At 43.6% G+C, this 25,859-nt stretch overlaps 1 protein-coding gene and 1 long non-coding RNA gene across 7 annotated transcripts in view; one reads left to right on the top strand and one right to left on the bottom strand.

Moving 5' to 3' along the window:
• Positions 1–3,513: 3,513 nt before the first annotated feature.
• Positions 3,514–23,943, bottom strand: LOC141727842 (uncharacterized). 5 transcript variants are annotated; one of them, XR_012578688.1, is made up of 4 exons: positions 23,393–23,941; positions 22,100–22,273; positions 16,908–16,953; positions 3,514–3,844 (listed from the first exon to the last, which is right to left on the bottom strand). It is a non-coding gene; the product is annotated as an uncharacterized LOC141727842 (long non-coding RNA). The 5 variants fall into 5 exon arrangements; XR_012578687.1 differs by lacking the exon at positions 3,514–3,844 and adding an exon at positions 7,404–10,738 and having other exon boundaries at positions 23,393–23,871; XR_012578690.1 differs by lacking the exon at positions 3,514–3,844 and adding an exon at positions 14,188–16,489 and having other exon boundaries at positions 23,393–23,943.
• The window catches only part of TMPRSS2 (transmembrane serine protease 2), a 21,934-nt gene continuing 19,758 nt past the window's right edge, over positions 23,684–25,859 (top strand). For both annotated transcript variants that reach the window (XM_074534121.1, XM_074534116.1), the window contains exon 1: positions 23,684–23,842. The gene's annotated coding sequence lies outside the window, so the exon portion shown is untranslated. The remainder of the gene's footprint in view (positions 23,843–25,859) is intronic.

Below are 25,859 nucleotides of genomic sequence, written 5' to 3'. Positions count from 1 at the left end.
GACTGAATTATGTTGGTCTGCAGATTGTGTCCAGGGTAGGTGCATCAAAGTAGTAAAAATGAACCTGGTTTGGATGCAAAATCCTGAAGTGATGCAGAAACCACTACACCTTCCAGCTTCTATGCACGAGAAGAATTACCAGAATTTTTTTGTGTGTTTGTTTTTAGGCCTGAAATTTGAAATTGATCTGGCACCTACTGTAAATTAGAATTTCTTTGTGTGTACATCACTTTTTAATTTGGATTTCTAGCCTTTGGCTTCAACAGCTTTAAACTAAACAAGGCTACAGTATTTCCCGGGAAGTCCTGGAGGGAGGTTTTGCTCCTGATCTTTCCCACCACTCTCCTTGGGGCTTTCTTGAATTGTACTCAGTCAGTTCCTGAATACAAAACTCCAGTGATGGACCAGGGAGTAAAGATTCCTTCCCCCATCTGCAGGCACTGCTCTCATTTATACTTCCAGACTGTGTTTATTTTATTTTCATAAAACCATGGCATTGCTGACTGATGACCTCCTGACCTCCACTTTTGACCTCCTGTAGACCTAGAAGTATTTTCTACAGAATTTGACAGTGTTTTGACAGTGAACCACTGCAAACTGCTCGTGGCATGGCTGTCCAAGCAAGTTTTTGCTCCCACCCAGCAGTAGTAGAGCAAGAATTTTAAATTCTTACTGAATTAAAAGTTTTAATTTTTAATTCAGCAAGATTAAAATATTTTAGTGGATTCCCTTTGGAAATGTAATCAAATCAATGGTTACCAATAATGCAAATATGGAATTGTCACAATAAAGCAGGGCTGTATCTCTGCCTGTATCCTAAAGTAGGATACTAATTTTAAAAGAAGAAAATATGAAAAGTGTAGCATCCAAAAACTATTTCAAAAGCCTGACTCAGGTTAAGATAGAATACTAAAAGGGGGAATTAGTCCCAAATGCTGATGTCCTAAGCTACTTTTATTGGCTAAGACTCCACTGTACAGTGCGCAGTATTGGGAGGGCAATTCAGCTTACCCTGATGTAGCAGCTTAGCTCACATGAAGACCCCTAAACATCAGGAAACTAAATTTAGGCATCTGTGTCTGGAACCATGCTCATCCCCTGCCATTCTGTCTGTCTGTCAATGTCCTCTCCAAAAAAACCTCTTCCCCAATGATGGGAGCTGCCATGCAGATCTCACAATTGTTGGGCTGAAAGGTGGAATTCTCTTTCCTCAAACCCAATCCCATTCCCTGAAAATGCCAGACAAGCTAAACCAGTACTGAACCAGAAGGAAATCACAAAACCAGCAGCAGGAACACCAGGAGCTGCTGTGTTTTCATTTAGACACATACCACCCCCATTCTCCTGCTGAAGACCCTTGCCTTTGTTCAGATCTGGACCAATCCCCAGTGGGGATGCACAGGGCAGCAGAGTGGAGGCAGGGGAGGAGGTGGAGAAATGCAAATCCCCTCTTTAACCCTCTTTTGGGAGGGGGAGGGAAGGGGCCGTGCAGGTTGAAGCAGGAAGCAGGATTTATCACCTCAGCTAAAATTCCATTAACCATTAACTCAGGGGAGAATCTGGGCTATGGGAGCTCTCCAGAGCCACAAAAACAGGGAAAACATGGGTCCCGGCACAGTTATCCTCCAAAGGGCATGGATATGGCTCCACACAGAGCTGGGCAGAGCTGATGAAATTAATGGCATTTTGAAATTTTTTTAGGCTTTTTTTTTCTTCCCCTAATATTTCTATGTTATTATATATTTATAGTTAGTATTTGCAGCTATTTTTATAGCTAGCCTGCAGTTTAAGATAACATGTATTACTCATGCTTCAGAGATTATAAACTATGCTATTTGTTCTCCCAGTTGTGACCAGAAGGTTGAACAACACTGAAGGAGAGAAAGAAAGATGGAGCAGCTCCAAAAACCCCAATGCCAACAATCCAAATCCCTGTGATAAAATACAGCAAGATATCTCCAAGCTTTTTTCTTACCCATTCTCCCACACATCAATTTAGATTAAAATACGGGGGAAAGCAAGAGAGAGAGAGCACTGTCTGTGCAGCATTTCTGGATGAGAGGTGCTGAAATAAGTCCTGCTAATCAATAACTGCTTGTTGGAGCACTGACCACGTTGGGGAGATGCAAACACCACAGCTCTGCTGTGTATAACACACATGGTGTCAGGCCAAGTGTGGTAAAATTTCTTCAGTCCTTATCTTTCCTTTTGTTGGTTTGTTTTTTTTGTGTTTTTTTTTGTTTGCTTTTTTTTTTTTTTTTTTTTTTTTTTTTTTTTTTTTTTGCTAGAAGGCCTAGCAGTTCCGTATTTGTATAAAAGATAATCTACCTTTCAGACCTTTGTGTCTGGATCCTGTTTATTGTGCTTATCCTCACAATGCCAGGCAGGTAACTGCTGTCTGCTCCCAATTTAATAGCTAAGAGAAGGAAAACAAATAAGAATGAGGCCAAGCCTTGTGGAACCAAACTCAAATCCAAATTTTTAGCACCACTGAAACCCCTCAGGTGTCGGAACTCAGTGTATCCCTCAGGGTGTCCAGAGTTGCCGAAGACCCCACCGAGGGGCTCGCAGACCCTGGCATGCTGCCCAGAACACCTGGGGATTTGATTTTGACCCCTGGAGCAAGTTGGCAGCTTTGTACGAGGACCTGAAAGTCACAGAGATTTGAATAGTGTAATAATAAAATTATCACTGAGTGAAAATGTAGATTTTAGGATTTCTGGTATGGGGGTTATGGGGACAAGATGGAGGAACTTGGGCGTGTCCAGCCTTTCTTCTTCTTCTTCTTCTTCTTCTTCTTCTTCTTCTTCTTCTTCTCCATTTTCTGTTGGCACTTTGGGATTGGTTTAGAGTAGAAGTGCACTGTCTAACATAGGTGATAGGTATTGGGAAGTTCTGGTAAATAATGTACATATAGTTTTTAGTATAAAAAGACAGCACTGCCTCTGAGGTGGCAGTGTGCCTCAACCCAACCTGCCAGACAGACCATGGCAGGTTGGAGAAAGAATTTTATAGATAAGAAATAATAAACAACCTTGAGAACAAGAATAGAAGAGTTCTGACTCCCTTCTTTGACTGCCAGGCTGGGAAAAGAGATTTTTTAAACACATCTTGGGGTCACTCTGAGCAGAAGAGAGTCCAAGAGGCCAGACTGAGTTTTTGCAGATCATCTGATCCTGAAGGTCAGTGGGGTGGGAAGTGCTGGCTGGGACACGGACAGGGACAGGGACAGGGACAAAGACTTCAGCCCACCTGCTGTGTGATTTGTGGCCATAACCTGAGCGTGGATTTTCCCTGTGCCAGGATGGTGGGTACTCCACAGGTATAGAGAGTTGCTCATTCTCTTATCAGTGACCTTCCTTAGGACATCTTCTGTGACCGTGTTCAGAGGGGTCTGAGGTTGAGGGAAGATATAAGGATCTGACTCCATGTTTCAGAAGGCTGATTTATTATTTTATGATATATATTATATTAAAACTATACTAAAAGAATAGAAGAAAGGATTTCATCAGAAGGTTAGCTAAGAATAGAAAAAGAAGGAATGATAACAAAGGTTTGTGGCTGGCGCTCTCTGTCTAAGCCAGCTGACTGTGATTGGCCATTAATTAAAACAACCAACATGAGCCAATCACAGATGCCCCTGTTGCATTCCACAGCAGCAGATAATCAATGTTTACATTTTGTTCCTGAGGCCTCTCAGCTTCTCAGGAGCAAAAATCCTAAGGAAAGGATTTTTCATAAAAGATGTCTGTGACAGTCTTCATCCTCATATCCCATGATTCTTTCTTTAGATTCTTGCAGAATCTAGAAGATTCCAGCTGTAGCCCTCTTCCATCCTGCTTTCCTGTGAAAATGAAGACAAGCAGAGAGGAGAAGACAAAGTTCAGGCCATACCTTACCCCCCTGCATAGCACTCACACCCATTTTTAGAGGTGTCTCCAAACACACAATCCCATGTTTTTCACTGATATTTGCACAGTCCACTTGCACACATGACCTCCTAGCAACGATTTCACTTGGTTTGAAATGTGCATTAAATTTATAACCTGTAAACGACTTCACTTGGTTTGAAATGTGCATTAAATTTGTTCCCTGTAACTTGAACTGCTGAGAGCCCCAAAACCCAGCACGTGATGGGTACAGTTGGATGGCAACGTGCCTGAGAGGAACAGAGCTGTTGTGCAAGTACCAATTATAAGATTATAAAATAAAAGCCCTTCAGTAGCAAAACAGCCCAACGGAAATGTCACTGTTCAAACTTTTGATTTATTCATATAACGAGGCATGAAAGGGCACCTTCAACTCAGTTTTATGTTTAACTGTTAATATCCTTTATCTTGTTATGGTAATTCCTCGGGCAGCCAGACAGATATGAAAAACACATTGCCTTCCTTATGGCTGATGGTGAAATTTTGTTCTCTAACAGCACCCCACAAATAAAATTGCTGTATGTGTAAAATAATATGCAAATTATTTTATTATAATGAGGTTTTTGCTTAACTTTGTGCCTAAACCAGGCTGCTAGGTGCTTTGCCTTCTTAATTGAATGAATTTGGGCAGAAAATTGATCAGAAAGAAAAGCTCTGGAGAGATTATATGCTAAAACAAGAAAGATCTGCTTAGGTCTTAAAAATATAATAGATAAAGGAAACATGGAGAAGAGGATTTACTATTTTCCCTGAAACTCAGATTAGGTTTTCCTCCTGTTACATTTCACAGGTATGTCCTTGCACCAAGCTCTGCAGAGCTCCTGTCCATGTCTTTGGTACTCTCGTCTTCAAATTTATGTTCATTTCAATCCATTAATTCTTGGGTTTGTCTGTGCAGGGCCAGGAGTTGGACTTGTTGAACCTTGTGGGTCCCTTCTAACTCAGAATATTCTGTAATTCAGTGAAAGGCAGGTCACTGAGTATCGCCCATGGCTCATGGGAGGGTCAGTCAGCCCTGGCTGCTCAGTTTGTGCAACTGAGTTTTCAGAATCTCCACCCCACAACCTCTCTGGGTCCCAGTCTGACCAGGCTCATGCTGGTATTTCCTTTTTCTGGTGCCTACTCTCAGAGATTCCAATGTTTCAACCTGTGCCCATTGCCTCTTGTCCTTCTAAGGAGAACCTGGCTCCATCCTCTGCTACATCCCATGGCCTAGCCCCAGGCAGTGATAAATTCCCTTGTGCTGGAAATTTAAATTCTCTTCTGCAGCTTGAACAGTCCCAGCTCACCCTGACTCTTCTTATACATTCTGTGCTCCAGCCCATTGACTGTTTTGGTGGCCCTGTGCTGGACTTTCTCCTAAAAATCCATATCTTGACTTGGGAGCCCCAAACTGGACCCAAGGCCTCTCTAGAGCTGAACCATTTGCCATGGTCCTTCTGAACAGCAGCCCAGTGTATTGACTGCTTCCACAGTGGGAATTTTTATTGCTCCCTGTCCTGCTGTCCTGGTCATTAATAAAGGCTTAAACCACTCCTGGTCTGGGTATTGATCCCCCAGGCACGCTGCTGGACTTTGGATCACTGAGGGGTTACAAACAATGCTCTGAGCCCAGCAGTCAGGCCAGCTTCCCGCCCCCCTTATCACCCATTTATCCTGTCCATATCTCACCAGTTTGGTAATGAAGATATGGAAGGAAGCACTGTGAAAGGCCTTGCTGGAGTTTAGGATATGGTGTCCTCTTCTCTCCTTTTGTACACAGAGCTTGTCATGCCATCTCTGAAAGTGTTCAGGCTGGAAGGGCACAGCCACCCCTGGGTACATCCATGTTAGCTCTTCCAAATCAACCTCTTGTCCTCCCTGTGTCTGGAAGTGGCTTCTTAAGAAGATTTGTTGACATCCCCAGGGACTGAGCTGAAGCTGACCATCCTCTAGCTCCCCCAGCTGCTCCTTGTCCCTCCTCAGGCTGGGTGTTTTATTTGGCTTTTTCCAGTCATCAGGAACCTCACTGAGAATGACAGGGTGGCCTTGCAGTGACAGAGGCCACTTCCCCAGATCCACAGATGCCTCCCATGGTCTTGTCTGTGGCTGATTAGCCCAAGTCCTCCCTAACTCTGTGTTCCCTGCCTGTGGTTTTGCCCCTGCTGAGGGGCTCAGACTCCTGAAGGGCAGAGAACCAACCTGAGCAGTGATAAACCCGGCAAAAACAGCACTGAGCACCTCAGCCCTCATGGGGTCCCAAGCCCCAGGCCAACATCTTCCTTAGCCTTCATTTCACTGCAAAATCTACTTAAAGGAAAAGCACTTGTTCCTCCCACCCTTTGCTAGATTCAGCTCCAGCTGAGCTTTGGTTTTGGCAACCAAACCATATCCCTGCATGCTTTGTAGTGCCTTGGGGCACCAACCAGGTGGCCCGTCCTTGCTTTCTCCTTCTGTGTAGTCCCTTTATTTTCTGGTATGTCTTTGAATTAAGATCACCATACTAAAAATTCGAGCTTTAAAATATTTTACACAAGCACCCCACTGCAAAATCACAGTCAATAGAACATTTTTATCCCAAGTTCCAGCAGAAGTAGTTTTCTGATTTCTTTTCCCCATTCTATTTCTGATCAGCTCCCATCTTAATGAGATTTATTTTACTATTTTATTTACTTTATTTATTTTATTTTTAAATTTTAATTATTTTAATTTTTATTTAATTTCATTTTTAAAAAACTTAAATTATTTATTTAAATTAAATAATTTTATTTAAAAATAAAAATAATGATTTAATAATTAAAATTTAATTTTGAATAATTTTTAATTAAAATTGATTAAAACTTTAATTTTAATTTTATTATTTTTAGTTCATGTCTTCATTTTCTCTAAACCTCCTAATAACACCTCTCCCCTCAATGTTTTGCTGCAAATAAATTCTTGTATAGTTGCACTGCCTTTAATTGGTTACCCCTGGGATTAATTTCATCTGGTTTCCAACAATATGAATTTACTACATTTAATTGAATACATAATTAATATTAATAAATGTAATTTTTAATTAATAAACATAAATTTTTAAAAGCTTGTGGTGCTATCCAGTCTGATAAGTTTTTGCCAGCTGCTTTCTTACTATATAATTATTAGTCTTCAGTATAGTTACTTGTGTAAGCTTTGCATTTTGGCCCTATAATTTTAGAACTTCTGAACGTGTTACTGAAGGCAGGTTTTGGAGGAAGCAGAAGGGTAAAGTCCAACCTCCTCTTCCCAGAATCTCACTTCACTGTTCTCTCACACACACCCATAAAACAATTCAAAATCTCTCCTTCCACTGTGGCCTGCAGATATTATTCTGACGCTGTGATTCATCCAGTTTACTCATGAAACAGCATGCACATGCATTTGAGATGTAAATGTATTAATCTTATAAAAACTATTGCTTGATCATTTAAGGACTTGTGGCCAAACAAAGGATCTGCAATAATAGGAGTGGTAATAAGCACTGTACTTTGTGCATACAGCTTCATTTTCAAAGAACCATAAATACTGTTTGTAACAACAAAAGAAAAACTGAATAATGAATGAGAAAGTTCACACCTCTTGCTGTTATTTTGATCATTAATTTTTATTTGCTATCAGGAGTTAGGTGGAGGCAAACCCACATACTTTCATCCTTTCCATTTTCTTTCTGGCATTAAATATATTATTTATAGTTAAGCACAAAAGCTCTTTCACTAAATAGTATTGAGCAATTAGAATAGCAAAAACTTTTACACTGAACCCACACACTTTGTGGCACACTTTCCCTTCAGAAATCTGGATCTATGTGTCTACTTCTGTATCTACCTAGGATTCAAACACGCAAATATTTTCTCCTCTCTACAGCCCCTTTACAGATTCAGTAAAACAACTGACTTAGCTTTTTTCTAAATGGCTTTCCAGTTTCAGTTTTTGAAACCTTTTGCACCTTAGGTGAATCTCAGTACTAGTAAGTCAAACAAACAAGAAGTAAATTTTAGTGAGGAAAAAATTGAGAGAATCCTATGGAGTTTGTTTCAATATTTATTGAAATGAATGAATGAACTAAATGAAATTTAAAAGTTATACATTTCCCAATGATCTTATTGGGTTTTGAACTAAATTTGACTTTCTGAAGTCCCTGTTCTGAGAGCTGAATCAATCTTAAGGGTTTTGACCAGAAAACAAAGGGAAGGAGGGAGAAGATACATGAAGCTGAAGTTCTTAACTTTGTAAATTATGTTCCACCTTCTAGCACTTAAGACACTTTTCTGAGAGTACTAAAATCTTATAAGCAGCCTGTTTTTTTTTTTCTGGTTTTGTTTTTTGTTTGTTTGTTTGTTTGTGTTTTTTGTGTGTGTGTGGTTTTTTTTTTTTAATGGCTTTAATTAAACTGTGTCTCCCCCAGCTCATTAGTCACAGAATCATCGAGGCTGGGAGAGAGCAGTGAGATTTTCCAGTCCCGCTGCCAGACCAGAGTTTGAGAAAAGTTTGGAAAAGTTTGGGAAGTGGCACCACAAGAACCTCATGAGGTTCAAAAAGGCCAAGTGCTGCACCTGGCCTGGGATATTTGGGAATCATGGAGCCACAGGATCCTCAAGGACCACCCAGACCCACCATCAACCCCCTAAAATCACACCTCAAACACGTCCCAAAGTGCCACATCCTCCTGAACATTTCAGCAGTGATTCACTGCGTCCTTAACAGGGATTTTCTCCGAGCACCTTGGATTTTTGGGTATTTTCAGCATCTAAAGGGCACAGCACTCACCCCAAGCTCCACAAAACCCATGCCAGCAAGATCCCACCTCCCCTTTCCCGTCAGAGGAATGTCTGGCTCCTTATCTATGCCATGAAAAAACTCCCCGGGCTGGAAAGCAGAGGGCTCTGCAGGCTCTGGATTGTCCCCTGCATTCCCAGCCCAGCCCAGAAGGGCTGTCCCAGTGCATGCCCAGCCAGGGGCCAGGATTTACCCTCAGCAATTTCAGTTCTCAGAGCCAGCAGCCCTGGCCACGTTGCATGTATTACCTGTACTTCACCTGTGTTGCAATCAAGGGCAAAAATGCTCCTTTGCAATCCTAAACTTGTGCTTTTAGGCAAGATGTTCCACCAGATTAAGTGCAGGAGGAAAGGGTCAGTTATAAACTATGCATGCTTGTCCTCACTGAGCTATGTAAGGTCAGCCTTTGCTGATAAGGATGAAGATACACTGTATTCCTTTAAAAATGGGGTGCCTTATGAAGAAATAAACTGGATTTCAAAGGAACTGGCTGCTGCCATTTATTTTTCAATGCATTCATTGCTGTCATTTCAGCACAGTCTATGAGAAGCTGAGTGCTCACTGCAGTTATACAGCTGATCATTTGAATAATCTCTAAGATTTAATATTAAAATGTTTTTATATTATGACCAAAATGGACTTGGCAGAAGTTCACAACAAAATGCAAGAGGATTCTGAAACCCCCTCTCCTATGGACATCACACTCAGAGAGAAGGTTTACCCTTTCTCTTGTGTTGTTTTGGTGGTTTTTTAAAATGGAATTATATTTTTAAAGGGGCCAGAATGGAGCAATGGTCTTGTAAATTTAAATCAGGAAAATGTGCCAGGAAGAGAAAGAGGTGGGTCAAAAGAGGAGGAAATTGGACAGTTCTGTGCTGGTTTTGTTGGAAAAGCAGAAGGTGGATGTGAGTCACAAAGAAATGAGGGAGGTGTTCAGGTCAGCAAGCAGCTCATGTCCACATCCAGGCAACTCCTGCCAGCACCTCTCAACCTCTGTTAACATGACCAAAAGAACTCCTTTCTAAGTGTCATTCCCCCTTTTAGTGTCATTCTAAGGGATAAATGACACTAAAAACCCCAAAGAACCAAAGTGGTGCAGGCACCAGTGGTACCATGCTGTCCGGGCATCTCACACCCCAGAAAAAATTGTCTGAGGAAAATCTTTACAAGAGGGTGTCCTGCAATTTTATGGTTAGCAGAATGGGTAAGAAATGCACAAAAGAGCTCACACTAGCTTTAGACTCCCTAATTCAGTTTAAAAACCCAAAAACCAAGCAAAAAGGTCCAGCCAAAACCACGAAAAACATCCATCACAGGACACAAAATAACTGCTTTTCTGCTTATTTCTTGCGTAGCTTTACTGAAACAAGTTTTTCAAGTTGTCTTGAGGCTGCCTGTTTTATGCAATACCCCATTAAATGTTTTTCATCTTGTTTTCTTCATAGTTACTGCAAAGCCTGTTGCAACTGCCTGCCCCTTTGATGCTGATAGAGCCAGGCTGCCTCCCCAGGAATGTGTCTGCCCATTAGTGGGTCTCTGGAAAATTTTTGGAAGATTTTTTGTAGTCAACTCTTTATGTCTTCCACCTCTCAAACCATCCTGTGGGAGCCTTGTGTATTGTTTTGAGGTCCTAATTTCACTCTTGTATGTTGCTTTGGGGTCAGATGCTCTGGGACAAAACTGAACACATTTGAGGTAGGAAGTGTTAGAGTCAGCAGGGCTCTTTCCTGAAAAAAAAAATTTATTTTTCCCTCCAAGATCTTGAAAGCTCTATTTTTTCTTTTCATTTGCAGTGGTGTCCTCCATGGAGTTTGTCACTGCAGCTGTGAAAGGCAGCATGACGAGATGGACCATCCATGAATGTCCAGGGGGAAAAAGAGGAATTTAGCTCCCTCTTTATCCTGAGGAAAACTCCATCTTTATCCTGAGGAACTGGGCTTTAAACCAGAAAACTCCTTGAAAAAACAGTTTGTGCTTAAGTGTTCCCTTCAGGAGATCTCAGATTTAGCTGTGGGTCTCTGCACACTGAACAGCACCTGTGAGGAGAAGATCACACAATCTCTTAATTAAAACAAGGATCATGATGTACCTGAGCTTTCCCAGTCATTTCAGTAACTTCTGAAGTCCGGCCTGAGTGAATGTTGAGCTGGCACAAGGCACTGACATTCCTGAAGGACATGGAACAGCAAGGCCAAGGATGGAGGAGGATGCCAGCTCCAAGCTTGTTCTCAGACTGGGCACAGCTCTTAATTTCTGGACACACTTCTTAAAAAGCTCCAGGGGCTTTACAGTCTGTGCTTTCCTGGGTGCACTCCTAAAAGCTTTGGCAAAGGTTTCACGCAAGGACAGAGAGTTATCTGTGTGCACCAGGAAGGAGAACCAGCTCCTTCTTGATTTGGTATGGATTTTCACTCCTGAATAGCTGCTCTGTTTTCTTTTTCCAGGCAAGGTTTCAATGGGACACATCAGATATTTGGCAGAGTGCTTTCATGCTCAGTCTTGGGAGGAATGGGTTAAAAAGCAGGACTGGAGGAGGGCTGTAAATCAGCCCAGGTGACCTTGCAGCTGGAATAACCCTTGATAAGCCTGTGCAAACAGCAGGGCCAGAGATCCCCTGGCATGGGCACCAGTTTAACAATTTCTGTGTCTCCTCTTCGTTGCCTCTGCTTTGGGGATCCCCTGCTGACAGAGGTAATGGAGATCAGTTTATTACTTGTGTTTTATCATAAATTTGTGGCTATTTGTGGTTGTTCTGGCTGCCTGCCTGTGCTGACTCACACACACCCTGGAGCTGACAGAACCCTGCCTGTACCATGCCAGGCATTGGGAAAGCTCTGGATTTCAGGTTTAACATCCACCCGACTGAGCTCTTCCACAGCACCTCCATTGGCTAAACCAAGGCTTTTTACAGATCTACCAGCTTCTGAACATACCTGAATCCCCTTTGGTGCAAACTTCTACCACAGATCTGTTATAGATGGACAATGAGATGATTTGCTCTGGCAATTAAGGGATAACTATTGTGTGAATATTAATGAAAGCTTTAGTGATGTACAGTTATGTCATTGTAGTTTAGATGCCCTCTGTTCTCCCCACAGTTCCCTTCCCCCCTGTATTGTTGCCATCACACAGCCTGGGCTGTCCAGGACAGGTACAAAGAAGCTGCACAGGTGTCCCTTGCATGGGGCAGCTGGGAATGGAAAAGCTTGGGGGTGCTCAGGGGGTGAGGCATGGCAACAGCTGAGCTCCAATCCAGTGACAAGAAAGCAGTTTGCACTGATAAATGGCACAGAAGAGCTGACTGACAGACTTTGGGAGGGGCCAGGGCTGGCTGATGCAGCCCCAGGGGTATAAAACACTGAGCATCCATCTTGAAGATGAACTGGGGATGTGGTGTGCATGAGGGGCAGTTCCCAGTGCTGCAGCTTTTTCCTTATGTAGTCCTTTGTTGTATCTTTGTTAAGCTTTAATAAACTTTTTTAAATTTTCAAAGTGAGGAATTGTTTCTCACAGGTGTGTTTCTGTTAATGACAAACCCTCCTGGGGAGGAATCCCACAGAAGCCTGTGCCATTTCCTAGCATCATTTGCAGCTGTACACTGTGCACCTCAAACTTCTTTCAGCAAATATTTTATAGTTCAGTGAAAACACCAGAACTTGTGGGTGGCAGCCAATCACCCTGGGTGGCTCAGCCAGGTGGCTTTGTGTGCTCCATGCAGAACCCAGGAGGGAAAATCAAGCTTCTGATCCATAACCCCACTAGACAATAGTCTCAATGGAAGGTAATTTGCAACTGCTCTGCTCCCAGGGGACAGAAATAGTGGCCTGGGAACAGCATGTGCTGTGTGAGGACTGGAGTGTTATGCCTAAGTAAAAGTGCATTTCCACATTGTTCCTTCCACGGACTTCAAGGGATGCCCACATTCAGGAGGTAACTCCAGACAGCCTAAGCATCAGTGTTCTTGTGGACACTTAACCAGAGACAAAAACACAAGAGAGAACCTCAAAAGCATCAGAGTGAAATCAGGGTGCCTCAATGTATTTTTGTTTTGTCCCTAAAGACCCATGCCTTACACAGCTGCTCCTCTGCTCTGCAATTTCATGCTCTGTAACCATTTTTCTCTGAAGCCAAACCAGCCCCTTCTCTATCTATCACAGCATCCCTTTTTCTGAAAGTCACACCAAAAAAATGTCTTCTTGCAGGTTTTAAACCAATCTGTGTCCAAGCAAGTGTCTAAACTCCTGCTGTTAAGGGAGATTCAAACTTTCAGGCACCTCTGAGAGGGATGCAGGTTTCCTTTTTAGCCTTTTATTATTGTCACTTTCCTTTTATTCAGGTGATGGGTAGGACATCTCTCTGAGCAGGACAGCAGTGTTATGGGTGGAAGCCCAGTGCTTTCTGTTAAAAAAGAGAGCAAGCTCCTGGTACTGAGGTGATTTCAGCATTTATTATAATAAAAAGAGAGGCCCAAAGTGTGAGGGCCCGCAGGCCGAGCCGGAGCATTCCCATCACTGGGGCTGCTCAGCAGCGATGGCCCTGATATTCCAGATGGAGCTGCACACATTCAGTGGGTCAGAAACCCCTTTTTATCCTGGTTTTTGTCCCTCTGGATTTGTTTCTTCTTGGATCCTTCATTTGCATGAAGGTTTAAGGCACTTGATTGTCCCATTACAGTTCTGTGCAGGCAGGCTGGTGGTACCCTTGAGTACCATATTTCTTATACCTGCCCTTTTAACCCCTTTTACAATATAATAACCAAACTGGCAGTACATGCTTAACAGTCTATCAATTACTTTACAACAGTTTCTAACCTATATTTAACGCTTTTGCTTTTCAGTTTGTCCTGGTTTAGGGCAAATTTGGGAGAAAACCTCCACATGACCCCTCACACCCAACTGGTTTGGGAAGGATTCCTCAGAGGGAAGTGGAAAGAACCTGTTTATTTAACAGGCACAGCACCTCCCAGCACACAAAATGAACAATACAGGATGACACCACTCTGTCACTGCTCTGAAAAAGATGACAAATTCAGAAAGTCTCTATTGGGGGTGGTGGCTCTGTTATCAGTCCCTCTGGCACTGGGGCAGCTGCTGCCCCGAGTAGGCCCCGCTAGGCCACAGGGTGCAAACTCTCGGTGTTCCCAGGCCCCAGTCCAGAGCAGGCTCGAGTAGTTCCAGAAAAGGGAAAGGAAAAACAGTCCAGGGAAAAATTCTGACTGCTTAGCTAAATTAACCAATGAGCAGAAGCAAAAAGCATTCCCATCCATAAGATGATCCAGCATAAACAGAACACACGAATGGGGATACAAGCATCATAATGTCACCCCAGGACACAGTTTTAGCTCTGGGTGCATTTTGTGCACAACAGTATCCGCAAGAATGGGCACACAACTTCAGGGGTGCTTCACAGGACTGCTCACCTTCTGCACTGGGCCACGGGATGTCCCCAGGGCAAAAGGATTGTCCCTTGTGACCGGGGTCTCAGGATGAGGGAAGAGTCAAGGATCTGACTCCATGTTTCACAAGGATGATTTATTATTTTATGATATATATTACATTAAAACTATACTAAAAGAATAGAAGAAAGGATTTCATCAGAAGGCTAGCTAAGAATAGAAAAGCAAGGAATGATAACAAAGGCTCTGTCTTGGACTCTCTGTCTGAGCCAGCTGGGCTGTGATTGGCCATTAATTAGAAACAACCACATGAGACCAATCACAGATGCACCTGTTGCATTCCACAGCAGCAGATAATCATTGTTTACATTTTGTTCCTGAGGCCTCCCAGCTTCTCAGGAGGAAAAATCCTAAGGAAAGGATTTTTCTTAAAAGATGTCTGTGACAGTTCCTCTCTCACAAGACAAGCTGGCTGAACTCAACTGAAATAATTTCTGCTGTCCTGCTTTCCTCCTGCAGAAGGGAGCACCTGAAGCAGCTGTTAAGGGATTATTGCTGCTGATCCCGGAGCCCTTTGAGGATGAATCTGTGCAGAAACAGCAGCATTAGGATTCCCCGTTCACATGCAAATAGGTGAAATCTCACCACAGGCAAACCCTGCTGTTCTTGCCCGGTTCAGAGCCTGACAAACAGTCTGACCTCTTGTCAGAACCCAGGAAATCTCTCTGGCTGCCCTGGAGGACTCCAACATCTGCCCGGGGGCTCAGAGACCTTGGCACAGAGCCCAAGACCCCTGTGCCTTTGATTTAGCCCTTGGAAAAAACAATTACCAACCTTTATATGAAGAATTACAAGCCACGGCAGTTTAAGTAGAATGATAGTGGATTTATCACGGGGTGAAAAATAGATTTTTTGGGGTTTTTAGAATGGGGGTTCAGGGGGCAAGATGGAGGAATCTGGGCATGTCCAGCCTTTCTCCTTCTTCTTCTTGGCCTCCATCTTCTGCTGTGATGTTGGCACCTTTAGATTGGTTTAGAGTAGAAGCTCATTGTATAACATAGGTGATAGGTATTGAAAAGAAATTGTAAATATTGTACACGTAGTTTTTAGTATAAAAAGATAACACCAACCCGGGGACAGGCAGAGTGCCTGGACTGTCTTGTTGAGTAGACCTCAGCTGGACAGGAGAAAAAATTTTATAGATAAGATACAATAAGCAACCTTGAGACCGAGATCTGAAGAGTTCTGACTCCTTCTTCAAGCACCAGGCTGGGAGAAGACTTTCTAACACATCTTGGGGTCACTCTGAGCAGCTAAAGTCCCACCTAGGTAAGAGTCAAGGCTGCAACTCCTGCAGCTCCCTCACACGTGCTACAATTTCAGATTACATCAAATTTACCTTCTCTGGGTGCACAGGATTTCCAGTGGCCTCCTGGAAATCCTTGTATAAGTGACAAACTCTGAGTGCTTGAGGTCAAGCAGTTTGTGCTGATGAAATTGCTCATGGGCATCAGGGCTGATTTGTCACCTTTAGCATATCTAAGAAATTCCAAGTCTTCTCACACCGGGATCAAACAAGTGCTGAAGTACAGACACTCTCCTGAATTGTTAGCTCCAAGTCTGTCTTTCTGGGGTGTGCAATGGGATGCTGAAATCAGGTTATTTTGTGAATTCTTTGCCTGAAGGTCTTCTCATAGTTCCCAGCACTCAAAGGGTGATTTCCTCTTTGAGTTTCTGTAAGGATCCTCTGTTCTATGTAAGGATATCCTGAAAATCGTATTTTTTGTGTGGAATCCCATAGTTCTTATTTAAAGTGTAGTCCACCATTAAAAGACTGTGTATTGACTAGGCTTTTCCAACAAATCTGACTGGTATCAAAATGCACAAAGTTAGGATAACTTAAGTTATTCTTAAGTTAACACTAATAGGATAATTTATAGGATAACACTTACAGGATAACTTTAAATAAGAGGGTTAATTTGTACTTAAAAGCTGTAGAAAAAAAAATACATTAAAACCCACCCAAATTCTGCCAACATCCACTACATGCACTCTGCAGAGGTGTCCACCTTGGCTGTCCTGCTGCTCTTCGAGGGATTATCCATCCCACAACCTGGGAATTGTTATTTTCCAAGGTCTGCACTTCATGTGTTTACCAGCTGAGCCTCCCAGCTTTGGCACTGGTGCTCCTGATAAGCCAGGCTCCCTTGGGAAGGGGCAGGGGACACAAGCACCGAGGTCTTGCATCACTCCTGAGCAGGAATCTGGAGTTACAAACTCTCTCTGCCACTTCAGCCGGTTCAAGAGGAGGTGAACTCCTTGTTTTTGTACAACAGGCACCTTGCAGCTGTGGTCAAAGGTGTGGAAATCCTCTTTATCCGGTTCAGTAGGACTAAATTCACAGGGAGCAGGGGCAGAGGATTGTTTTGTTTTGAAGATACAAGAAGGGCAGAGAAAGATAAAGCACGGTAAAGGTTTCATGACTGTGTAGTTAATATTAACAGCTGCCACATGTACATAGGCATGAGCAGAAATTACAAAACCAGGGCCATAAATAAAGGGACAAAAGAAAGGAAAATTTAAAAAATAATTTGTAATGTGCTTTCCTCCAAATCAGCGAGGGCAGGATGATCTTGAAGTTGACTTAAAAAATAATGCAGGGAATGGAAATACAACTGCCCCACAACAAATACAGCTTGTGTATTAGGCAGCATGTAGCAGCAAAAAAAAAAAGTGGGAAAATAAAATAAAATCCCTGACTACAGACACATGTTCATAAAATTAACTATCAGTGGGTTAGCTTCACTTACCTGGCTTCCATTCATGCCATCCATTCTTTATTTTTTCCTTCAAAACCTGCCCACAGAGACAGCAAGATAATCAGCATTTTGCAATGACCCACCTGACCAATTAGTGATAGGGGTAAAATGTTAAGATCTAAAGCAGAGGGTTTGTCAGCTTTGGGTATTTGTGAAAATCCCCATTTCTTAGGGCCATTTTCCACAGTGCCCATACAACATTGTTGAGTGGTTTTTATTGCACCTGCACTTTGAGCAGTTTCATGTACAGCAGCAGGGCAGATGCCAGCCCTGGCTGGTATTTATGAGACTGTTGCCGTTGTGCACACAGAAATATTTCAGTAAACAGGTCCATCACCAACAGAAACTTGTCTCAGCCAGCTTGTACTCCTTTCCCAGGATGGGTTCAAATTACCTTCTGAAAATTACTCACCTGCTGCTCCTACAGGAGGCTGATGACCAATGTCCAACCAACCCCAGAGAAAACAAACACTTCCAGCTAACTGCTTTTAGCTTCCTGTGAAGCTTTGGTATCTTTCAGTGTGGCTGGGTTTTGATAACAAAAGAGATCTATGAACTAAAAATCTAGAAATCAATTTGGTTAACCTAGCATGGGAATTTCCTCTTGAAAAATTTACTTGTTTAATTACAAAGTGTTGGAAATGAGGTAAAGGTTGAATTAAAGCATCAGTCTTTCACCTCTTAGAGGAAAACTCTAATGCCACAGCTCTTGTTGACCAGAAAGGATTTCTTTCCTTGTGCCACCTTCTCTAAAGATAAGAAGTATTTTGGCTTTATTTGTGCCTTCAAACACAAGGCTTCTTTCCACAGGCAGCAGGCAAGCAAACAAATTCTTTCTGAGCAATTCAAGGAGCCACTGAGGCAGAATAAAGAGAGTCAGACCTAAATTAAAACTGATGAAGTCAGACATATTTTAGTCATTAACGAGGAAAATGCAGCAAGGGTGACAAGAGTGTGACGTCCTACTACAAGTTAATCATTTTTATACCAAAACATGGAAGAGTGGCAACTGTGATTCAGAAATAATTCCAGAAATCATAATTTTTCCTCCACTTGAAATTATATTCATGGTGCAAATTGGTGTTTCATTGAGCCACTTCAGTTAAAATCAAGAAGAAAGGTAAAGTAAAATAATTGAAACTATTGGAATCAAGGTGAAAAATCTTGCCGTAGTCACAAAGTTGTCTTGCCAAAAGTTATGGACAACACATTTGTCTGCTTCCATGGAAAGCACAGCTCTCTGAAAACTGCATAAGCAAACAGCACTTTCTCATAATCACAATTTAAAATATTTGGCCCTGAGTGAACTACTGGCTTGCTGAAGAATATAAACAGATGAAACTGAGCTGCATTTTTCCTCCTTTATATCCTGGATCAGTGCATTGTTATAAGTGGATCAGTGCATTGTTGACCAATCAGTGATTTACAGTTTTCTGACTTCATCTGCTCCATTTATCGTGGAATTAAAACAATGTACCATTGTTGATAATAATCAAGTACTTTTATACCTGGTGCAGGAACAGGCCATAAAAGCTTGTCTAGCTGCAGGTAAATATAAAGAGGACACTTTATTGTTACCCTTTTATAACAGGTCAATCAACAAGTCTCCAAGCATTTTATAAATATTTGGTTTAATGTGAATATAGCTGTTCTCCTCCTGATATTGAATACCATTAATTCCCTTTTGCAGAGCAGGAAATGCAGGCAGATAGAAACTGCAGCAAATCTAGAGCTGAACTGGTACAGAAAGTGGAAAAAAATCCCCTGTCTTTATTATTCAGACAAACAAAAGGCAATTCTTTTCGGATGGGATTTATCTCTGCGTATCTCATGCAGGTATTCAGAAAATTCAGCTGTTCAAAAGGTCTTGTTCATTTTTTTTTAATTTATCTAGGATAGAATTATTACCAAATAAATGACAAACCACTGATCTTTTGGGAGCTTTAGAAAATAAGTTTTTTTTTTTAAATATGAGATGGCATGGTTAGCAGTCAACATTAAAAAAACATATTATGATTAAACTATCAGTTGAGAAAAACTGGCTTCATTAAATCAATGTTAATTTTGTCCAAGATTACATCTAAAACATTATTTTTGGTTTCTGATTCAGAAAAAAACCCAACACCTTAATTTAAGATTTATTGTGCTTTGTTTCTTTTTTTTTTACTTATTTGTATTTTTTCTGTATGCATCAGGAAGACTAAATGTATTTGATTCTAATTTCTACTGAAACACAGTTCTTTCTCGGGTTTCTTGAAGTCAATCACATAAGAACTGAGTAGGTTTTCTTTTGCAAATAGAAAAAAAATCAAAATGTTAATTTAAAATGCACTTTTGACATTTCTTTCTATGAGAACAGTGAGATCATTCTGCATTGAAACTCAAATTTACTGCTGCATTGTCGTTGCTTCAGACCAGGCTGGCATATGAGTAACTAAAACTTGGCTTAATTAGCTGAGCAGTTTGGATTTATTGCTGCTTTGTGCTACAAGTGCAAGACAAAACGAAACTATCAGATCAGTGAAAAAAAAAAACCAACTCCCAAGTTTCAGGAAAAAATCATTCAATAAATGAAAATTGGTACTCAATTTCTGCCCCACAAAAGTAGGATTGTTTTAATGTGGATAGGAGGTCAAATTTGTAGGTCAAATTCTCTTCTGATATGGGAAAATGCAGCTGTATTTACATGATACACCCAGAAAAATCTAACAAAGAGAAAGGATTTGAATTTTTATTCTCTCTTGTTATACAGTAACAGAGGAGAAACCCATTGTAACAACACACACCTGAACTAAAGTGAAGGTCACTTATTATTCCTGCCTTCCCTCTGCGAGATAGTAAAGAATTTAATTTTGTAACTCTAAAACTTTGCCTCTGTACCAGAAAACTGAATGGGGAGGGGAAAGAAAAAAAAAAATTAATTGAGAACTAAAAAGAGTCTGGGCAATTTTATGGGTTTCCATCTGTGTGGGGCTTCAAAGTCTTACAATATTTTCTGAAAGGCAGGGAGAGAAGTGAGAATGTTCACAAGGACACACCTTTCTAATCTGCAGGCCCATGAGACCCTCTCCTGCTTCCCAGATAACAGAGTAATTGGTTTAAGTTGGTGTGTTTTTTCAGCATATTTAGTTAATACCCTAACAAAAACCACCTTCTGCTTCATTCGACAGCTGGAGTAATAAAAATAAAGATTATATTTGAAGATGTTTGCCCATTTATCTTGATTTTCAGCTATACCTGCAACAGGTAAATTTATGTGTATGTATTCATGGCAATACCAGCCAGATGCAAATGTACTTCCAAAGTCAACATACATTCCGTTTAAGCTTAGTTATTGAATGACTAATTATGTTCCCAGGTTTGGTGTAGTTTTATGGGTGAGTGGGTACCTGTAGTTTCTGTCAACCACTGAGATCTTTCATGGTACCATGGGAAGAAAAAAAACAAGGGAAGAAAAAATTCAGAAAGGACAGCATATATTGAATACTGGTGGGGTTTTTTCCCCAGCTGTGGGTTTTAGCACCAGAATTCCCCGGAGATGGTTCTAATTGCAGTTCTATTGGAATGGTAAAAGGAAGTTTTGTGCTGTAATCCCAAAGTGTCAAGGGCAAGCTCACCCTGAGTGCTTGAAGTAAGTACTGGATGTTTGGATTTGGGGAGACTTTATCTCCCACAGCCCTGGAGTTTTGATTAGACACCTGACACACAGGCAGAAGTCAGAATACAAGGGAGCATTTGTCGACCTGGCCATTAACTGAGTGGGAAATGGACTTTGACAAAGTGCTCTCAGAAACAAAGGTAGTTGTGACAAATTACCTCATTGTGGGCTTGGCAAACACGGGGCAGGTCCCCAGTCTCCTCTCTCGTGGCCAGTGAGACACCATGGGGCTGAGTCTGGAGGTTTGGGGTGGATTTAGGGAAAGGTTCTTCCCCAGAGGGTGCTGGCACTGCCCAGGCTGCCCAGGGAATGGGCACAGCCCCGAGGCTGCCAGAGCTCCTTTGGGCAGCACTGCCAGGGATGCCCAGGGTGGGATTTTGGGGGGCCTGGGCAGGGACAGGAGCTGGACTGGATGATCCTGATGGGTCTCTTCCAACCCAGAATATTCCATGATCCTAGAAAAGGGTGGGCAGAGCTACCTTATGGAACCTCGAGGAGGTGCCATAGGAAGCCAAAAGTAACCAGGATGTAGAATGTAAGTGATGCCAGACACCAAAAAGGAGCATTTATTCATCAGTTTATTTATCAGTTTATTTATCAGTTTGTGTGTTTATTCAGCTGCTTGGCACCACTCTGGGGAAAGGTTACCTTGCATTCCTGTGAAGAACCAAAGAACACATCCCAACATCCAGAAATACAGGGAAGGAAGTGGTTTGCTAAGCATTTAACTTATTATTAATTTTTATGATCAATACCATTGAACAAATTCATATTTAAGTGCAATAAAGGTGTTTGGAGCAATTGCTGGGTCATGCTGAAGGTCTCCACACCCTGAATTCTGGGCAGAAACCCCCGGGCTGCCCAGCAAGAGCACGTCCCTGTCCCAGACACTGCCTGCTCCTCCCAAAACACGCAGCCACTCAGAAAAACCAAACCCTGCCCTGATCTGTCCTTTAGAGCTTGTTTGAAACCCATTAATAAAGCGAATGCTCGGCACGATTTGAAACACGATTACGCTATCACAGAGCAATTTGGGATGAGATAAGAGGGACAGGAGCTACACAGGGGAGGAGAAGCTGAACTGACCAGGCAGCTTCTGCTGCCAAGGGGAGGCACTGACCCCCTCTCCATCGCTGCCAGGCCCTCCTGTTCCTCTGACCTTTGTCAGCGAGCTGAGTTAACCTCGGGCAATATTAACCCAGGCGGGGGAAGAAAAAAAAAAAAGAAATAAAAAGAAATAAAAGCTTTTACTACTCTAGAGCCCTGCAAGGCCTTTTAGTAAGCCAGATAGCAACCGGGAGGGAGGGAATAACTGGGGGAAAGAGGGTGGGAATGCCTGTGCCCTGACCAGCTCAGTCTCTCCGAGAAGAAAAGGTGTTAACAGGGTAAATCAGCGAGCTGCTGGCGAGCACCCAGACCTTCAAGGCTGTAACCAAGCAGAGCTCCTTTCATTCATCTGAACCGAGCTGCTCTGGTGTTGTTTCCGAGCCTCCTAAAGGGTTTAGGAGCACAAAGTGTTTTTTACCTGCTGCCGTGTCCTTCTGCCCTGTTCTTCTTGTGACACCTGAATTGATGTGATACCTTCAATGTGGCTTCATACAGACAGACAGGAACCAGAATATATATTTTAAATCTCTCGCCTTATCCGTAGCCATGGTGCAAGACATTTGGGCAAATCCAAACTGAGCTCCAGGATATTCTAAACTCAAAAGAAATAGAATTTTGAATTCTAAGTTATTAGGTTATGAATTGAGAAATGAGACACTATAAGTACAGGAGTACATAATGTCCAAATGACTTTCAAAGAGAAAAATATATGAATTTCCAAAGAAAATAAGTGTGCAGCTTCTCTAGTAGAACTGAACAGATATTGAGGGTTTTTTTTTTTCCCCTGATGCCAAGTTACAATTTATGGGGCTATTTCTCTCCATTTAGGTAAGGAACTTAACAGGGAAATCTTATGACCAGGCACCCTGCTTCAAACCTAAAACATCTCTAAGGTCTGAAGACCTTGCTGTAAATTAAAGACAAGGATGTGCCACACAGGTGGGCATGTTAGAGACCACAGAAGGTGACACTGCAGTGTTTTGGTTTGTCTGGGATGATTTTACCTTTTGCTTCAGGTGAAATTTGAGATCAAATTACTGCAACTGAGTCCATACTGGAAAATGACTGAATCTCACTGATTCCTTTTGGGAGCTCAGGACCATTTTGCACCCAAAATGGTGCAATTTAAAAAAATAAGCTAAAGTTTAAAGATGTTTTAGACAATATTTCTCAGGGTTTTGTACCTAGGGGTCGCAGATTCGTAGTTCTCTCTGAACAAACACACAGACCTGGAAAAATACTGAAGGTACGATTGATAGAATTCCTTGATATGCATTTGGAAATATAAACAAAGCCCAGACACTTGCATGCCAAACTTGTGTACTTTGCCTTATCTGCAGTCCCCCTACAGAGATGTTAAACATAGCATGCAGCAATATTGCCGCTAAATCAGAGCTGTTATTAACAGTGAGTGGAATTTCTTCACTTGAGAACTTCAGAGTAGTACTGGAAAAGTTTTGGGATGCGAGTGGATTTTATTTTTTTAATTTTTTTTTTTTTTCTGTGGAGCTCAGCTTTGGCAGAGAAAAACCCTCCCTCACTGCAGGATTTCCTTACAGGTGGCACCACAGCTTGTGAGTAACGCGACCATTGAGATGGCAGTAATTTCCCCAGAGCGCCCCGTTATTAAATGACCCTAAAAAAGCCCAAAGAAAACGGAAGTCATTTACCCCGGCCGGTGTTTTACGAGCAACCTTTATCAGGTACTGACCTGCCCAGTTCAGGGAAGTGGCTGTGGCTCCTTATTTTCCTGCAACACCCTGAAACGGAGGCCAACAGGGAGTTCAATAAACAGGGCACAGCCGCCGCACGCTGGGCTGGAGCAGCGAAAGCCAAACCCGGGAGTTTTACACGGGTAGGGGGCTCAGACACCGCCTCCCCTTTCGGGAAGAGGAGGGCTGGGGGCTAGGGAAGGTTTGGGAAGGGAAGGGCAGCCCGTGTCCCTGCGGGCCCGCCGGGCTGTGGTGGGCCCCGGGGCCGGGGCGGGCAGCGCCGGGTCCCGCCCGCCACGGGAGGAAGGGGACGGGCGGGCGGTGCATCCACCTGTGGGCACCTGCCCCAGCCCCTGCCCCGCACCGTGACTCCTCCCCGGGCAGCACCGCCCGCTCCCGGCTCCCTCCGCCGCCTCCCAGCCCCTGCGAGCTCCCGCAGCTTCCCCCAGGTAAGCGCCGCTCTGCCCGCCCTCGGCCTCCGGAGCCACCCGTGAGGGAATCGCCATCCCGGCCGCGGCGAGCTGCGCCGTGCTGGGGTTGGTTTTTAGCTAAAAAATTTCCCTGTGCTCTTGGGGGGGATGAGGAGTGGGCACGGCAGTGTCTGTAAGCCCCGTCCCGCGGGGGAGGCGCTGGAGGAGTGAAAAGCGAGAAGCGGCTCTCCCGGTGCCCCCCTGCTGTCCCCGGTGTCCCCTGGCCGCAGCCGGTGTCTCCAGGGCGAGATGCGGCGCGATAAAGTCGCGCTCTCCCGCGGGCCGGCTTGTAAGGGAAACCGGGAGCGAAGGAACACGGAGGAGGTGGATGGGGAAGCTGGGATAGCCGGGAGGTAAAGACACACAGAGAAGGTGGACGGGGAAGCCGGGAGCCAAAGGAGCAGGGAGGAGGTGGATGGGATAGGCAGGATAACCGGGATAAGCGAGAGCCAAAGACTCACGGAGGAGGTGGATGGGGAAGCCGGGATAGCCAGGAGCCAAAGGAACACGGAGGAGTGGATGGGGAAGCCAGGATAACCAGGAGCCAAAGACACACGGAAAAGGTGGACGGGGAAGGCTGGATAGCCAGGATAGCCAGGAGCCAAAGACACACGGAGGAAGTAGATGGGGAGGCCGGGAGAGTCGGGATAACCGGGACCAAAGGCGCAGGGAGGAAGGGGATGGAGAAGCCAGGATAACCGGGAGCCAAAGGAACACGGAGGAGATGGATGGGGAAGCCGGGATTGCAGGAAAAAAGGGGATGGGGATAGCCGGGATAACCGGGAGCCAAAGGAGCAGGGAGGAGGTGGATGGGGAAGCCAGGATAGCCAGGATAACCAGGAGCCAAAGACACACGGAGAAGGTGGAAGGGGAAGCCAGGAGCCAAAGGAACACGAAGGAAGGAAGGATGTGGATGGGCGCTGTGGGTTCAGTGAGAGCGCGGTCCGAGGAGCCGCAGCGGGGAAGGTGCGGACGGAGGGCTCGGCCAGAGCCGGCCCAGCCCGCACCGCTCCAGGTGGAGCTTGTCCATCTCCTGCCCTGGTAATGAAGGGTAAAAGATTGGGCAACCTCTTCAAGGTCGCAGAGAGAGTAAACCAGAGCAGTGTTTAGCTCAGGGGCCTCTTCAGTGTGTATTGATGCATTGTGTTTCAGCAAAAGTGCTAATTTGGGGTCAAAGTTGGCACAAAATCAAGTGATTTTGGAAAAGTAACTTTTAGAAGAGCTGTACGGTTGAAACTTCTGTGCCAAAGCTTTGCATGCTGATGTGAACCCAGTCCACACCTCCTCGCAGGTGGCTTTGTGTTCATTGCTTACCTGGACCTTGAAACTCAACCTCAGCTTCCTGGGTGGGTGGGTGTCTGTGAATTTAAGGGAGCATTGTCACACTGAGTCTTTGTCCTAAGTGGCCCTGTTTGTCCTGAGTCAAGTGACACTAATGTCTCCAGTGCTTTAGAAAGGGCCCAAGGAAGCAGCTTGGAATATTTGCATCATCTAGGTAAATATTGGGTGGGGAAATGTTGTGTGTGGCATAAATCAGTGAACTGGGAAAATGGCAAGTTGTGGCTTCTACCTACAGGTGAAGCCAAAAGACAGGTGGCTAAGATAAATCTGATGTCAAAGTAGGACTTCATGTGCCTTTTTGCCTTTCTTCCTTTCATTCTTAAACTGTTAAAATTTATTCTGGCTCATAGGACAGTCAACCTAGAGCAAATCTATCACGGCAGCCTAGCGTGAAATTGGAAATAAGTTGGAACTACGTTCCTGGATGTTGATGGAAAAACAGAGCAACACATTATTGTGGGATGCTGGTCAAAATATTTGCCTTAGAGTTGCCAGTCCTGAAGATCTGGGCTTTTCCTCCTGTGCAAGTCCAGGGCTGGTCCTCACTGAGTAGCTCCAGTGCCTGTGCTTGCAGCAGTGTTTCCCCCAGGCTTTGATGTGTGCATCCTGAAACCCTTTTTGGCAACAGGAGCCTCCCCGTGGAGTGAATTCAAAT

Source organism: Zonotrichia albicollis, chromosome 2, assembly GCF_047830755.1.
Source record: "Zonotrichia albicollis isolate bZonAlb1 chromosome 2, bZonAlb1.hap1, whole genome shotgun sequence".
Classification (NCBI taxonomy): Eukaryota; Metazoa; Chordata; class Aves; order Passeriformes; family Passerellidae; genus Zonotrichia; species Zonotrichia albicollis.
This window is presented reverse-complemented; position numbering and strand designations above follow the sequence as displayed.